We start from the raw sequence: 14,215 nt of genomic DNA, 5'->3' as shown, positions 1-14,215 counted from the left end.
CCTCTTGTCAACTAAAATTTGGGCTTGTCTAAAATGTCAGCTATGTAAGTTTTTACAAAATGAGGTGAGGCTCATAAAATAATTTTTTTCCTAATAGATTTTCTAATACTTGATAGTTTTGATTTGTATACAAAATTCACTATGAAATTTAAAAATCTACCCACAAAGATATTATCAGAGTAAAAAATGTGAGCCACATTTAGTCTTTTTAACTTTCTAAACCTCAGAAAGATTTTTTATTGTTTTAATAACATCATCATAATATAATAAGATTCTGTGCTGTCCTTTGTAGGGAATGGTGGAACAAGGGATGATGGCTACCCATCATAAATACAACCAGTACTGTGAGCTGATTTCAGGAGAGGAATTGAGCATCCGTTATTTCCTGCCAGATTGCTCTCAGGATTATTCGGAAATAAATATTTCCTTGTGGAAGGCTAACTGCTCTTAGAGCAAATCTTCAATTTTCACCTGTGTCTCTGGAACTACTTCACTGACCAGCCCAGACTATGTGTGATTTATAATTCAGATAAACATTGATTTATAGTTAAGATATGCTTTATTGAAAAATTTTAATTATACTCACTTTAAGTTAGAGATCAATTAAATCTGTATTAGTCCATTCTCTCATTGCTATAAAGACATGCCTGCAACTGAGTAATTTAAAAAGAAAAGAGATTTAATTGGCTCATGGTTCTGCAGGCTGTGCAGGAAGCATGATGCTGGCATATGCTTGGCTCTTGGGGAGGCCTCAGGAAATTTACAATCATGGCGGAAGGTGAAGGGGGAGTAGGCATGTCACATGGCCAGAGCAGGAGCAGGAGAGAAGGGGGTGGCGGGTGCCACACACTTTTAAATGACCAGATCTCATGAGAATTCCATCACTATTGCAAGGACAGTACCAAGGTGATGGTACTAAACCGTGAATGAGAAACCACCCCCATGATCCAATCACCTCCCACCAGGCCCCACCTCCAACACTGGGGATTACAATTTAATATGAGATTCGAGTCGGGACACAGCTCCAGACCGTATCCAAACTTTTGTCTGATATCTTCTTTAAATACCTAATGAGTATAACAGTTTCATGGAAAAAGGAAGCTCTGGGGAACCTAATGTACAGCTCACTCATTGCTGTCATGTCAACTGCAGACCTCCCAAGCAAGCACTGCTGGAAGAAAAAAAGAACTAGCATCTCAGTTCTTTTGGTCCCTCTGTTTGCATACACTGACTGTTCTTCAAGGCTTCGAAGAAGCAAGACCCATTGTTGGGTCTGACATATGGCTACTTACTAGTTACTTCCTCTTTCACTTCCAGTCCTCTGGTAGTAGGAGGTGGTAATACAGACAGCATGGATGTTTAACTGAATCACAGGTATATGATCATAGCATTATTGTTACAGTGAAAAGTTAGAAACAAATATATGTTTAATAATAGGGCACTATTAACCAAGAAAAGGTGGATTTGAATAGCTCTTAATACATCCACTTAATGACAATCTGCAGACAAAATGTGAGAGTAAATGATATTAATAAAATAATATATTCAGTAAAAATAAATGCATTACAGAAAGTATCTTTAAGATTCTATTGCAAAAATAAGAAGACTATATTTCTAACATTAACAGTAACCATTTCCATTTGGAGATATAAATGTGTGATTTTAAATTTCTACAGTAAGCATGAACTACATTTAATAAGGAAAAGAGTTGAAGCTATTTCAAAATAATTTAATGGATCAGTTCACATGGCCAAACAGATAAGAAATACTCCATTTAAACTCAAAATTTAATAAGATATTCTCTGGAGGTCATAGTGCCAAAGTTGTACGTGTGTATGTTTATACCCTTACCTTCGTCCATAAAAAATTTTAAAACCATGATCATGAAGGTGGTTTTCCCAGGGCGAGGCTCATCCATTGCACTCCGGATGTGCTGAGCCCTGTGGTTTCCCCAAATGTGGGAAACTGAGCTGCATAATTTGTGGTAGTGGGGGTCTGTGTTCGTGCTTTCCCCTTAAAAAACAGTTTTCGTGTAGGTTTGGTAGAGATTGTTATACGTTGTCCCAAATAAAACTGTGTCTTTATGTTTTTAAATAAAACATTTCTCAGTTAGCATATGCATGGACATTTTGCTTTCCCATGAGTGAATTTGTTTCATTTTGTTTTTTAAAAATCGAACAGTCACATATTTACAGAAAAGCTGGAAGCACAGACAAAGGCTTTTTTTTTTCTTGAAACACTGGAGAGTAATTTCTGATCTGATGTCTCACGTTTCTTTAGTTGGATCACCTACAAACAAGGATATTCATTCGTATAACTACAACACTAGCATCAAGGTTAGGAACTTAACATTGATGCATCACTATCATCTAATACTCAGAACCCATTCAAGTTTCTCAGTTGTCCCAGAAATGTCTTATATGGTGAAATAATTTATTTCAGAATCACACATTGCACTTAGTTGTGTCTCTTTAGTTTATTTCACTCTGTAACATTTCCTTAGCCCTTCCTCTTTGACTCTTTAAAGTCCTATAATATTATTGTATCATAAATAAGCACTTTGAGGTATCAAAGTAAATGATCCTTCCTCAAGATTGTCCATAAAGTTAAAAAGCAACATACGATCTTCTCAACTTTAGTCAGTTTGAAAGTAGCCAGACCTGGTTTCGTATGCACACTCTGCAACTGAAAAAGTCTTTGCTCTACCATACCCACAGTCTTCCCTCTAGAGTATAGACCTTAATTAGAAAGGTAGAAAAATATTGAAATAGGTGATGAGAAGAGAAAAATAAAAATATGGCTAAGAGAATTTGAGATTTGGAAATGTGCTGTTTCTTTCAATCTTTATGAGGCTTAAGATGGTGTTTTTGAAAGACGTAATATTTAGGACATACTTTATATTATGTCTCTGTGACCAATATATGTGTTGTGGAGATAATTTGATGCTTTTAGTTCTTTAAATATTTCTTCTTAAATAAATCCATTCAGTCCATTAACCATAGTTAATGTTTTCCCACTGGTTTGTACATGTCATAGTTAAAGACCAATGTAGACTAGCAGGGAAATAGAAAAAGAAAAATTAGTACATTCATGAATTATTCTCTGTTCTACTTTAGACAAGTTAATTTTCCTTAAATTATCAGGTTCCATCTTAATCATAGGCCATTTGTGGTTATCAAGAAATAAATGTTTGTATGTTTGACCTTCACAGTCTTACATTTCCCACTAAAAGCCAAATTCAATTAGTCCTTTAACATCTAATCACAAAACATTCAATGTGGGAATCAAAATTTTTAAAAAATGGATAATTCTTAGATTTATCAAATTGTTCTCCCAATGAATATTAACTAAGACTTGAGGAAGACTGTTCTATTAAATTAACATTCAAATGTCGTAATTATATTAAGAGGGTAACTCTTATTTCCAGAATAATCATTTTAGAAATTAAAGAGCACTTATATCATAGCACCCTGGGTGGGTAAATGAAACTTCATACAAAACATGGCCCCCAAAAATAAAGCCCCACCCAAGATTACCTTTCATTTTTTAAGACCAGAGAGTAAAGGATTATACTCCTGTGGTATGACATGCAGCATCTTTGGATTTTCCAGTAATATGAATGAAAAGAAGAAATAGCTTAGATTTTACAAAGACTGTTGTTTCACTGATTTCACTAGTTTAAAGCAAATTGCTTGCAGTACTTTATAATTTGTACATTAAAAATTTAAATTACCTTAGTAATAGAGGCTCCTTAAAAAAAATTATAACTTTACAGATCAAGCTGAAGTACCCTTTGATTATTCCCCTCTCCAATGCCCCATCTTAGTCTTCTCTCTAGAAATAGTCACTGTTAACAATATAATGTATATGCTTCCAGACTTCTCCATAGCGTTGCTCATAGAAGAGATATCTATGTATGTATTTTAGCATAAATGATATATACATTATTTCACCTAACAACATGACTTAGACATTTTTTTCAGTACACACAGGTTCACTTCATTTTAGAAAATTGCAGCATGGTCTTCCATAGAAAGGATGCACAATTATTTCTTTAGCCATTCCTGATTTTGTGAATATTTAGGTTGTTCTGAATTTTTCACTGTTACAAATAATATTATGATGAAGATCATTGTACTTGCTTCCTCAATATCTACTCCAACAGTTAGTTGACTCTGAGGTAGATACTAACAGTAGAATTTTGAGGTGACGGGATATGCAAAATTGTCCGTGAATGCACAATACTTGTATTTAAATTCCCTTCAGCAGTGTATAAATATACTTACTGAATTTAAATTTGAATTTCTTCCATCAAAGTGAGGTTGAGTGCCAGTTTATATAAATCTTGATTATTTTTATTAGTTCTTCTGTGAGTTTACAGTTTATATTATTGGTCTATTTTTCAAATAGATGATTCTTTTCTTTCTTTAAATGATTTGTTGATTCTAATCCTTTATTATTATTTAGGTTGAAATACCTTCTCCTAGTACTTGTTGAAATACCTTCTCCTAGTACTTGTCTTTTCACTTTTATACTCTTGTGGTTGATGTAGTTAAACTCATTATATTTTCTTTCTTTTTTTTTTTTTTTTTGAGACAAGGTCTTGCTGTCACCCAGGCTGGAGTGCAGTGGTGTGATCTCCGTTCACTGCAACCTCCACCTCCTGGGTTCAAGAGATCCTTCCACCTTAGCCTCCCGAGTAGCTGGGACTACAGGTGCTTACCACTATGCCTGGCTAATTTTGTTATTTTTAGCAGAGATGGGTTTTGCCATGTGGCCTAGGCTGGTCTTGAACTCCTGGGCTCAAGCAATCTGCCTGCCTCTGCCTTCCAAAGTGCTGAGATTACAGATGTGAGCCACCTCGCCTGGACTCATTATATTTTCTCTTACGGCATTTGCTTTTTTTGTTTTATTTCAGAAGGTCTTCCTGACTCTAAGGCACCACATATTTGCCTACATTTTCTCCTAATAATTTCTTATCATTAAAAAATTTTAAGTCTTAACTACAATTTTGTGAACAGTGTAAGATAAAATCAAACTTTTATTTTTTAAAAAGAGATAGCTAGTTAGTCTCATTGATTTGAAATGCCATACCATTATTTTCCCATTGATTTGAAGTTCCACTTTTATCATATTTCATAAACATATGTGTTCTATAGATACAGGCATACATATATACATACATATTTATCATTTAAATAAACATTGGTTGGTTCTATGATTATTCCTCATTTTACAGACAAGGAAACTGAGGTACAGAAATATCAAATAACTTGCCCAGCAACACATAGTCAAGAAATAGTGGAGCAAAAAATAAAACCTATGGATCTAGATTTAGAGTCTGTGGCCTTAATGACTATACTTCCTATAAATTTTCTGTTTGTGAGTCTGTTTTTTGAACTCTATTCTGTTTCTTCAAACTACTTGTGTATTGTTGCATTAATTTATTAATTTCCTTCCCAATTACATTTTAAAAACAATCGATGGCAATATATAGAAAAGTCGTTGATTTTTTTATTTTGTTTTTGTTTCTTGCTATCTTGCTGAACACTCTTCTTAGTTATAGAAGTTTTTCCTTTATCTTGAGCTTTCTATCATTTTTCTCTGTAAATAATAACAGTTTGCCCCTTATTTTTCAACACTTATACAACTTACTATGGTTTTACTTAATTCCATTGGCTAGGATGTCCAATCTAATGTTGAATAGTAACAGTAGCAGTGGGCATTCTTGTTTTGTTCTTGACCTTACAGACAATATTTCTAATAAATATCATGTTTGCTGTATTTTGGGGTAGATATTCTTCATTATATTAAGGAAGTTTCTTTTTATTCTTAGTTTTTTCCCACATAAACAGATGCACACACAAGTGTATCACATATACACACATAATCACAATTGTCTTTGGGCACCTGTTGAAACTGTTTCTCTCCTAAATCATATGACCAAGTTAGCCAATTATATTGGATTATATTGGTTGTTCATTATTAAAAAGCGATATTTTGTATTCCTGGGATAAACCTTACTTGATCATAGTGCATTATTCTTTTAATTGATTGCTGGATTTAAATTTCTAATATTTTATTTAGCAATTTGCATCTATGTGAGATTTGCTATGGTTTTCTTTCCTTATGCAGTCTGGCTTGAAATTTTTAGAAAGCTAATGCACGTTCTTAAAAGGCTTTTTTATTTTTTAAAGGGTTGGTCAGAGTTGCCTATGAAATTTTGTGGACCTGATTAAATTAGGGGAGAGGGGAGTATATTTGAATACCATTTCAAGTTTTTTCTGCCTTTGTTGGATTGATTTTATTTTCTTCTACTTTTTTGTGATAGCGTAAAAATTATAAATTGTATTTGTGTTTTTCTACTAAATGCTATTCAATTAGCACTTAAATGAAATATATTTTCTAGTAATATTTAGAATTGGTCAGTGTCTCTCTACATTTATTAAACAAAACCAAAAATTTTTGTATGCTTTAATTTTACTTAAGTATTCCTTCCCATTTCAATTCCCTTCCATATTGACCTAATTTGGAAGTTTATTCTACATTGTTACTTTAAAAATTCCTATCATTGTTGTTTTAAAAAATCAACACTTATCTAGAATTAATAATATAATTTAATGGATTTTTTGTTCATCATTATTTTTCAGAGCTTCCTTATTATTATAATATTCATTTTTATTTTGGTTGGCAAAATTATATCAAAGAATTACTGTGAGTGGTAAAGTTTCTGGTTCCTTCATGTTTCATTTTCATTCTTGAATGATAGTTTGGTTGGATATAAAATTGCAGGTTTAACTTTTTTTTCTTGCTCCTTTGATTTTATTCATTTGTTAACAAGAAAATTGTATCGGAGATTTTGTTTTTTCTTTCCCAAAGATTTTAGTATTTGTTTCCTTTATTCTTTGTTTGGGAAATGTTAATATAATATCTAGGTATAGGTTATTATTTAAATTTATCTTACTCAGAACTTGGTTGGACCTTAAATTGTGACTAAACTAATGTATATGTTACCTTCCTTCCATTCCTGCTAATATCTTAGTAACTCCAATTGGGTGGATGATGGAGCATTTGAGTCTATTTTACATAATTCCTAACTTTTATTTTATACTTTATATCTGTTCATCACTTTTTATTGCATTCTGCAAGAAATTTTTGGATTAATATTACAGTTCAGCAATTTGTTCTTTGTGTCCATTCTCTTATTTGACCTACTTGTCGAGTATTCTATTTAAAAGATCAATATTTTAATAGGTGTACTTTCTAATTGATTATTTTCTGTGGATTTAATATCCTATCACATATCTCTGTGGATATGACTTGTAATTACTCTGAAGTCCTTTTCTGACATTATTAATTCCTGGCTGTAAGTTCTTCATGTTTTGAAAACAAAGAACTCTATTATATTTCTTTTTAATGGTATTGGCCTTACTCCAATGCTAAGTGACTCCTGAGTGTTCATCTTTTAGCTGACACTCCTTATTAGGCTCTTTGTTCTATGTGCTCTGGCAGGCTGCTTAGAGAGAGACCAGATTTGCTGCTGGAACTTGTATTTCAGTCTGTTTTCAAGAGTGTATGGGAGGGGATGAGGATGCCCCTGGCCTCAGAGACTAGCTCCTGGTAGGGGAGGGGCTGTCTTATTCCTATTGGTAGCTCCAGCTATTCAGGGCATCCAGGATGCTGCTTTGTTTCTCTGATTCAAGCTTCCATACCTTTGACTCCCAGCTGGAAGCAATAACTCCTGTTGCTACTCTTTGACTACAAATGTGGCCTAAGTTGGTAGAGGGAAGGTGCACAGTTCAACCTTGCTGTTCCTACTGCTCTCCTGTAACAAACACTGTCTGTTGTCTTAGGCCTCCCTCTTGTCCTTCGTATCCATTCCCAACATTTATTAGCAGCACTCTCCTATTCTTGTTTTGTGCTGGTTTTAAATCCTCCTTCTAATACCACCTGCTTTCTGTCTTCCAATGTCTTCTCAAAGTTTATATGGTCCTCCAAAGCTTGATACTGTTTCCCAGCTATATACATTAAAAAATTCTTTCTAAAATTTTGAGATTTCCAGTGGGAAAAGGAGACTACAATCTATTTCCGTTCTACCACCTAGAAATGGAAACCAGCGTGTAATCTTCAAAACCTTGGGAGGATGTTTTGAAAATGAGTTTAGCAGACCAGTTTGCAGGACTGCCATTTATGGTTGTGTATGCTGCTCACTGTATGAAGGCATCCAGTTGAGGAGGTAGCCGAGAGCTGAGAGCAAGCACACTGTTTCTTCCCATCTGTCAGAGAGCAACTGACAGGCAGGAGGGACCTTTTCTTTCTAATTCACACAAGGATGTCCTGTGGGTCAGCAGTCGCCCTAGTCATTTGAGCTTTAAATTACGTTATGTATGATGATGATTCTGCACGTGTATACCTAGGTCAAAATGACCAAATTATTCATTAGAAATACACATAGTTCCTTGTACATCAATTATACTTCAATAAAGCTGGAAAATAAAGTAAAAAAAAGTAAAAGAAATTTTATTGTGCAAGTAGTAAAGTGTGTAAAATGTTCTGTTGGATTTAGAGGATAAATTTTTAAGGTTTCATATTTTACAAATTGGTCAAGATGATATAAAAGCTTCACCTTAGTTGACAAATAACAATAATTCTAAAAGAAGATGCATTCATGAACAGGATAGTTAAAGGAGAAGAGAGTTAAAAGGAGACAGTAACTAGCTGTTAATCATCTTTTCTGATAAACAAAGTGGTATAGTTAACAATCTGTCTTGGAGATCTTAGGGAAAGCCCTAGGTAGAGAGGCAGAGGGATGAACTAAAGCTGTGCTGCCCAATACAGTAACCACATGTGTCTATTCAAATTTAAATTAATCAACATAAAATAAAATAGAAAATGGAAATTAGGTTCTTCAATCATATTGCTGTATTTCAAGTGTTCACTAGTTCCATGTGACTAGGGGCTACTGTACTAGACAGCACAGATACAGACTAGTTCTGTCATCACAGAAAACTCTATTGGAGAGCACCGACCTAGTTGATCTCTTAATCTAGGTCCTCTACATACCAATAGTTTTACCTTTGTAGATAACTACATTAAATGTAATCCCAGATTTTAATTGCCAGGGGGTCTAACAGAAGACAGAATATGGGTCCATACTGGGTGCAGAATAGGCATTCAGGAATCAATAACGTTGACTGGTGATCAATAACGTTGATTGGAATCAATAACGTTGTTGATGAATGGATACATGAATGAAGCTAGCAGTTAATTCCCACTATTTGATAAAACACTGCATTCATTTATCCATTCATTAACTCAAGAAATATTTATCAAATGCCTACCACTTGCTGGGTACTGGTTCAGGCACTTGATCAGGAAAGTGAACAGACCAAGATTATTTCCCTTCTGGAGTTTACATGCTGGAGGATGGGGTAAATATTGTAAATAATAAGCATAATAAATCAGTAAATCATATCACAAGTGTTAAGGTGATAAATGCTATGAAAAATAAAAAGTAAATTAGGGTAAGGGGAATCAGAAGTGCTGAGCGTGAGTAGGGAAATGAAGATTATAATTTTAAATAGGATGGTCAGGGAATGCCTCATGGAGCAGGTAATGTTTGAGCAAAGACTTGAAAGAGGTGAGGAATAAGCCATGTGAATATCTGGGCAAAAAGTAAGCCAGGCAGAGAGAATAACCTGGGTGGGCCTTAAGCCGGGAACATGCTTGGCAGTTCGAGGAACAGCGCGATGGCTGGCGTGGCTGGAGCAGGTGAATGAGGGAGAGAGGAGTTGCAAAAGAGGTCTGAGAGGTAACAGATGGGGACAACAGCAGAGTCTTGTAGACCATTGTAAGAATTTTGACTTTTACTCCTTTTGAGAAGTCTTGTTTAGCAGAGAAGGAACATGATCTGATTTAAGTTTTTGGTTTTTTTGGTTTTATTTTTGTTATAGCACAATTTATATATTTCAAGTGGACAAAAATTAGTGTCATTTTTGGAATCTTAAGATAAATTGTCCTTGAATGGGAGCTTCCTTTCCAGTACTTTGAAGTCTATAAGATGCGCCTGGAAAATTTACTACTGTGGAAAATGAAGACTGCTTAAATCGAATGAGGGGATGGAGAAGAGCTTGTTTTTTTTTTTTATTGCTGTGAAACTGTCCTTCAGGCAGCTGAAGGAGTTTCATATTTTCTTTAGACATTATTAGGCACTGAAGCTCTTGCAGGACAACTTTGATGCTATATGAATTCTGCCATTTTGCTAGCATTGATATGGGTCAATGAAATGGGTCCACCACTTCATTGGAGCTAGTAACTCCATTCAGATTAATTTCTGTTACAAATCTTACAAAAGAGGCTGCTTCTGGTTATTTAGGTCCACATTTTATTTTAAGGCTGTATATTTGGTTTTCATAAATTGTTCTTGGAGGCCCAATTGTCAGCCCTGTGCATCTTGTGTCATGTCTTCATCATCTTCTAGACCGCAGTTAACTGTGCCATCTCCTGCTCCTTTCTGGGCTTCTTTGAGTTCTTCCAACGGTTGGAAATTGTAAGGGACTTTTACTCCAGAGCCTGCGGTAGCTGCCATTTTGTGTTGCTCTTGCTCCTTGACTTAAGTTTTGAAAGGTGAAGTTTAGCTCCTGTGTTAAGGAGACATCGTAGTAAGCCAAAGACAGAAGCAAGAAGGCTGGCTAGAGGCTGTTGCATTATCTAGGTTGAAGATGATGGTGGCTAGGTCCAGGGTGGTAGCAATAGTAATAGTGAAAAGTGGTCATATTCTGGATATATTTTCTATGTTGAACTATAAAATTTCTGGATGGGTTGGATGTGGATGTGAGAGAAAAGGAAGAGTCAGAGTTTCAGCCTAGCAACTAAAAGGATGCAGTCAGCATTAATGGGGGTGGGGAAGGCTACAGGAGGACCAGATAGAGGGTAAGACCAGAAGTTGAGTTTTGAACATGTTAAGTTTGAGATGTTTATTAAACGTAGAAGTAGAAGAGTTGAATGAGTTGCTGGATATACAGGTGCAGATTTGGGAGAATAGTATGAAGTTGAAATAGGGTTACTAACAGGTAAGCAAATATATTCTTTGTTAATGAACCAAAGTCTTTGTACATCAGAAGGTAGAATTGGCTGGCTGTGAGTTCAGGTAAAAATAACAGATTGTTCTTAGCATGAGCTAAGAGACCTGTTAACAAATTTTGCTTTGCAAACATTTACAAAATGTTCAGGCATTAAATTCAGTTTTAAGAAGGAAATATTTCCTGCATACTTTGATGTTTAGTGTGCAGAGTTTTTCTGTGATTTTCACAAAGCACTTGAGCATTTTTGTTAATATCAATGCTATGTTAGGACAAATGCTGGTATTATTTTCTCCCAGGCCCGTAATATTTTTAGCAGTTAAACCCAAATCACTGTACTTTAAATAGACTTCATTTACCACTGCAGCATAAATAATCTATTTTTAGTCATTGGAAAGAAAATCTTGATGTTAATTTAAAAGAAGGAAATAATAAAATGTAAGTACTTGAGTATTAGGCCTGAGTCTATAAAAACAAGTTAATCAAAATTGTGCAGCATTATAATCTTAAAAGGATGACGTCAAGGGTCTGATGTCTTGGATTCTTAAGGACAGACATGGAACAGTCCAACATCTGTGCCAGAATGACCTCTGTGAAGCATAATATTTCCTTCTAAATATTTAGACATCATGATAGTTTTCTATGGTTTTAATTCATAAAATATGGATTTTTTAAAAGCCACAGAAGCATAGCAATTTTTTTCAGCTGTCCCCCTACCATCTCTACCTTGCTTTTAACCCCTATTAACTCCTAATGTGAACAATTCATCTAGAACCTTCTTTCAGAAACATGACCATCTACAAACATCTCTGGATAAGGAAATAAAATGACAAGGAAAAAGTTCACTGACTCTGAGCTGGTCATGAAATCTAAAGGCATTAATATGAATAAACTAAGATAAGAAACATCTTAGATAAGCTTGTTGTGGTTTAACTTCATGGCTTTCATAATGCTTTTACTATATTTTTCTCTTGTTAAGACTCTGGTTGTTTTCTAGGTCAAATATATTCTAGTGACCCATGCTGTGCAAAGAACCCTTATTTTATGATACCCAGAAAACTGTTTTGGAAGTCTCAGAGGAATCATGTGAGTTAACATAGGAAACTCATTCAGTCTGTTTATTTTCAGCTGATTTGCTTTCTTAATTGAGTAATCCAAAACTGGATATTTATGTAAAAGAAAATATGTTTTGCTATGTTTATACTTGAGCATAATTAGCTAGTTATTTTTCTTTCTCTTTAGTTTTACCGCCACTACACACAAACACAGTAACCAATTAGGTTATAATAGAACAAGATAATTCAATGGCTTGGTTGTTTATTCTGTATCTTGAATGCTAAATAGAAAAAAAATTTATGTTGAATATATGAAATTTTTTCTTTCCATGAGATTATAAGTTAGGGAAAGGGGGTATGGGGCACAATAGTGGGCTTTACTTTGTGCACTGAGAGCAGCAATTCTGAGATCCACACATATGCCAGAACATGGAACTAAACTCAGACTCTTTGGCCTTTTGCTCACAGATATGTCCTTTCTTGCTAATCTGTTTACTCTCTACCAAGAGCCAAGTGTATCATCTTCACATTTCTTGCATATATTGCGCTCATTTTCCATTCTGTGGCCACTGTGAAGACTTCAGGTATAGATGAAGTTATGTGACTGAAAAATAAACATCTGAGTAGCTACAGTCTTTGACCCCTCTTCCCATTCCCCTACCCCAGACTTTCCCACCCCCACTTAACTGCTCTTGGGCCACTGTGGTTATGAGGGAGGTAGTGGAGAAGTGGAGATGATAGAAAAGTGATTTCTTTGGAATGAGTAAAGGGATGGGGGCAGCTTGTATAGAATGACCCATCTCTGCATCCCCAGAAAGCAATGGCTTAACAGGAGAGTAAACACAGACTGGGCAGTGGGATTGGCTTTAGTTTGAGAGATAATTTTCTAGAGTTTAGAGAGAGGAAGGAAAGAAATTTGTTGAAGCAGCTACTGTACACAGCTATAGCAATACTTATCAATATGTATAGGTACATGTATATGTGTGTGTATATATATATATATACACACACATATATGAGATTTAATTTGTAAGATTTAATAAGATTTAACCTTATTTGCAATTATTTTTGATTATCAGCAAGATTTATATTAATGTGGTACATATCAAGATGGGCAAACTAGTTCTTTAGAGCTGTTATCTGTCCTGATTGGGTCAGTGTCTCTTCTGTTTAGCCAGTGACCCTGCCATTCCAGCTGTGCAGCCTCTCCCCTGGAATTCTCTGGGCCTCCTCACAATCCAGAAGACAAAGGGGTCAAGCTTTGTGCCTCAGAGGGCCTCCAAGTCATTTCAGCACTATAGCTGGCATCCTCAGAAACTCACTTCAGCACTATAGCTGACATCCATTCTGATTGGTTGTTAAATATTTAAAATCCCACCTCTGATTGTGATCTATCTGGAGTTGGGCCCTAAAGAGATGAGATACTTAGAAAGGGCAAGTCCATGTGGGCTTCATAGTTGGTAGGGGAAGAAAGAGAGGTGGTAAGAAGTGTGGAAATAAAAATGGGGCATGAAAAGGAGACTGAAGGGTGTGGGAAGAGAGGTGAAGACACACTGCTGAAGAAGGGCATTGTGAACAAGTGTGGCCTACATCTGGATGGCCTGGGGCAGCCATGCCTTTGCTTTTCTTGTCTCACTTTTCAAGTGAGGACCTATCCTCGCTTGAAAGTTGTGTAGGCACCTTTGAGAAAATACTTCCTATTGCCCCCTCTGAGCATGCACACCCCATCCTCTCTTCTCCTAAGCGCCTGTGTTGCATGCACACACTTTGCCCTTGTTCAAGCGGTGCTTAGTAAGAATTCTTGAATGTTTGCTTTCTAATGTGTATGTCCAGGCAACTTCATGCAGTGAATCTGGAAATAACCTAATTTATCGCCTTCATTTTGCAAATGAGAGAATAAAATGGGTCTAAAGAAATCAAATAATTGCCGTATATCCCTCAAATCCAGGGATGATTCTCCTACTAACACTGTAAGTCTCAAACTGCAGATTTCCTGAGGGAAATTATGTTATAAATCAGGACAAACTTCTCAATTGTTTCTGTGCTTTGAGAACAATGGACTTTGTTTTTTACTTTACT

At 35.4% G+C, this 14,215-nt stretch overlaps 1 protein-coding gene, 1 non-coding gene and 1 pseudogene across 3 annotated transcripts in view; 2 read left to right on the top strand and 1 right to left on the bottom strand.

Moving 5' to 3' along the window:
* FILIP1 (filamin A interacting protein 1) overlaps nucleotides 1-14,215 on the top strand; it is a 235,642-nt gene that overhangs the window by 57,087 nt on the left and 164,340 nt on the right. The window lies entirely within an intron of this gene.
* Nucleotides 1,860-2,016, top strand: LOC112134103 (U1 spliceosomal RNA). The gene has a single exon (XR_002915676.1). It is a non-coding gene; the product is annotated as a U1 spliceosomal RNA (small nuclear RNA).
* On the bottom strand, nucleotides 9,990-10,588 carry LOC103890933 (ubiquitin-conjugating enzyme E2 variant 1-like; annotated as a pseudogene).

The sequence above is a fragment of the Pongo abelii genome, chromosome 5 (genome assembly GCF_028885655.2).
Source record: "Pongo abelii isolate AG06213 chromosome 5, NHGRI_mPonAbe1-v2.0_pri, whole genome shotgun sequence".
NCBI lineage: Eukaryota > Metazoa > Chordata > Mammalia > Primates > Hominidae > Pongo > Pongo abelii.
Note: the sequence above shows the minus strand (reverse complement) of the source record. Positions and strands in the feature narration are given on the sequence as shown.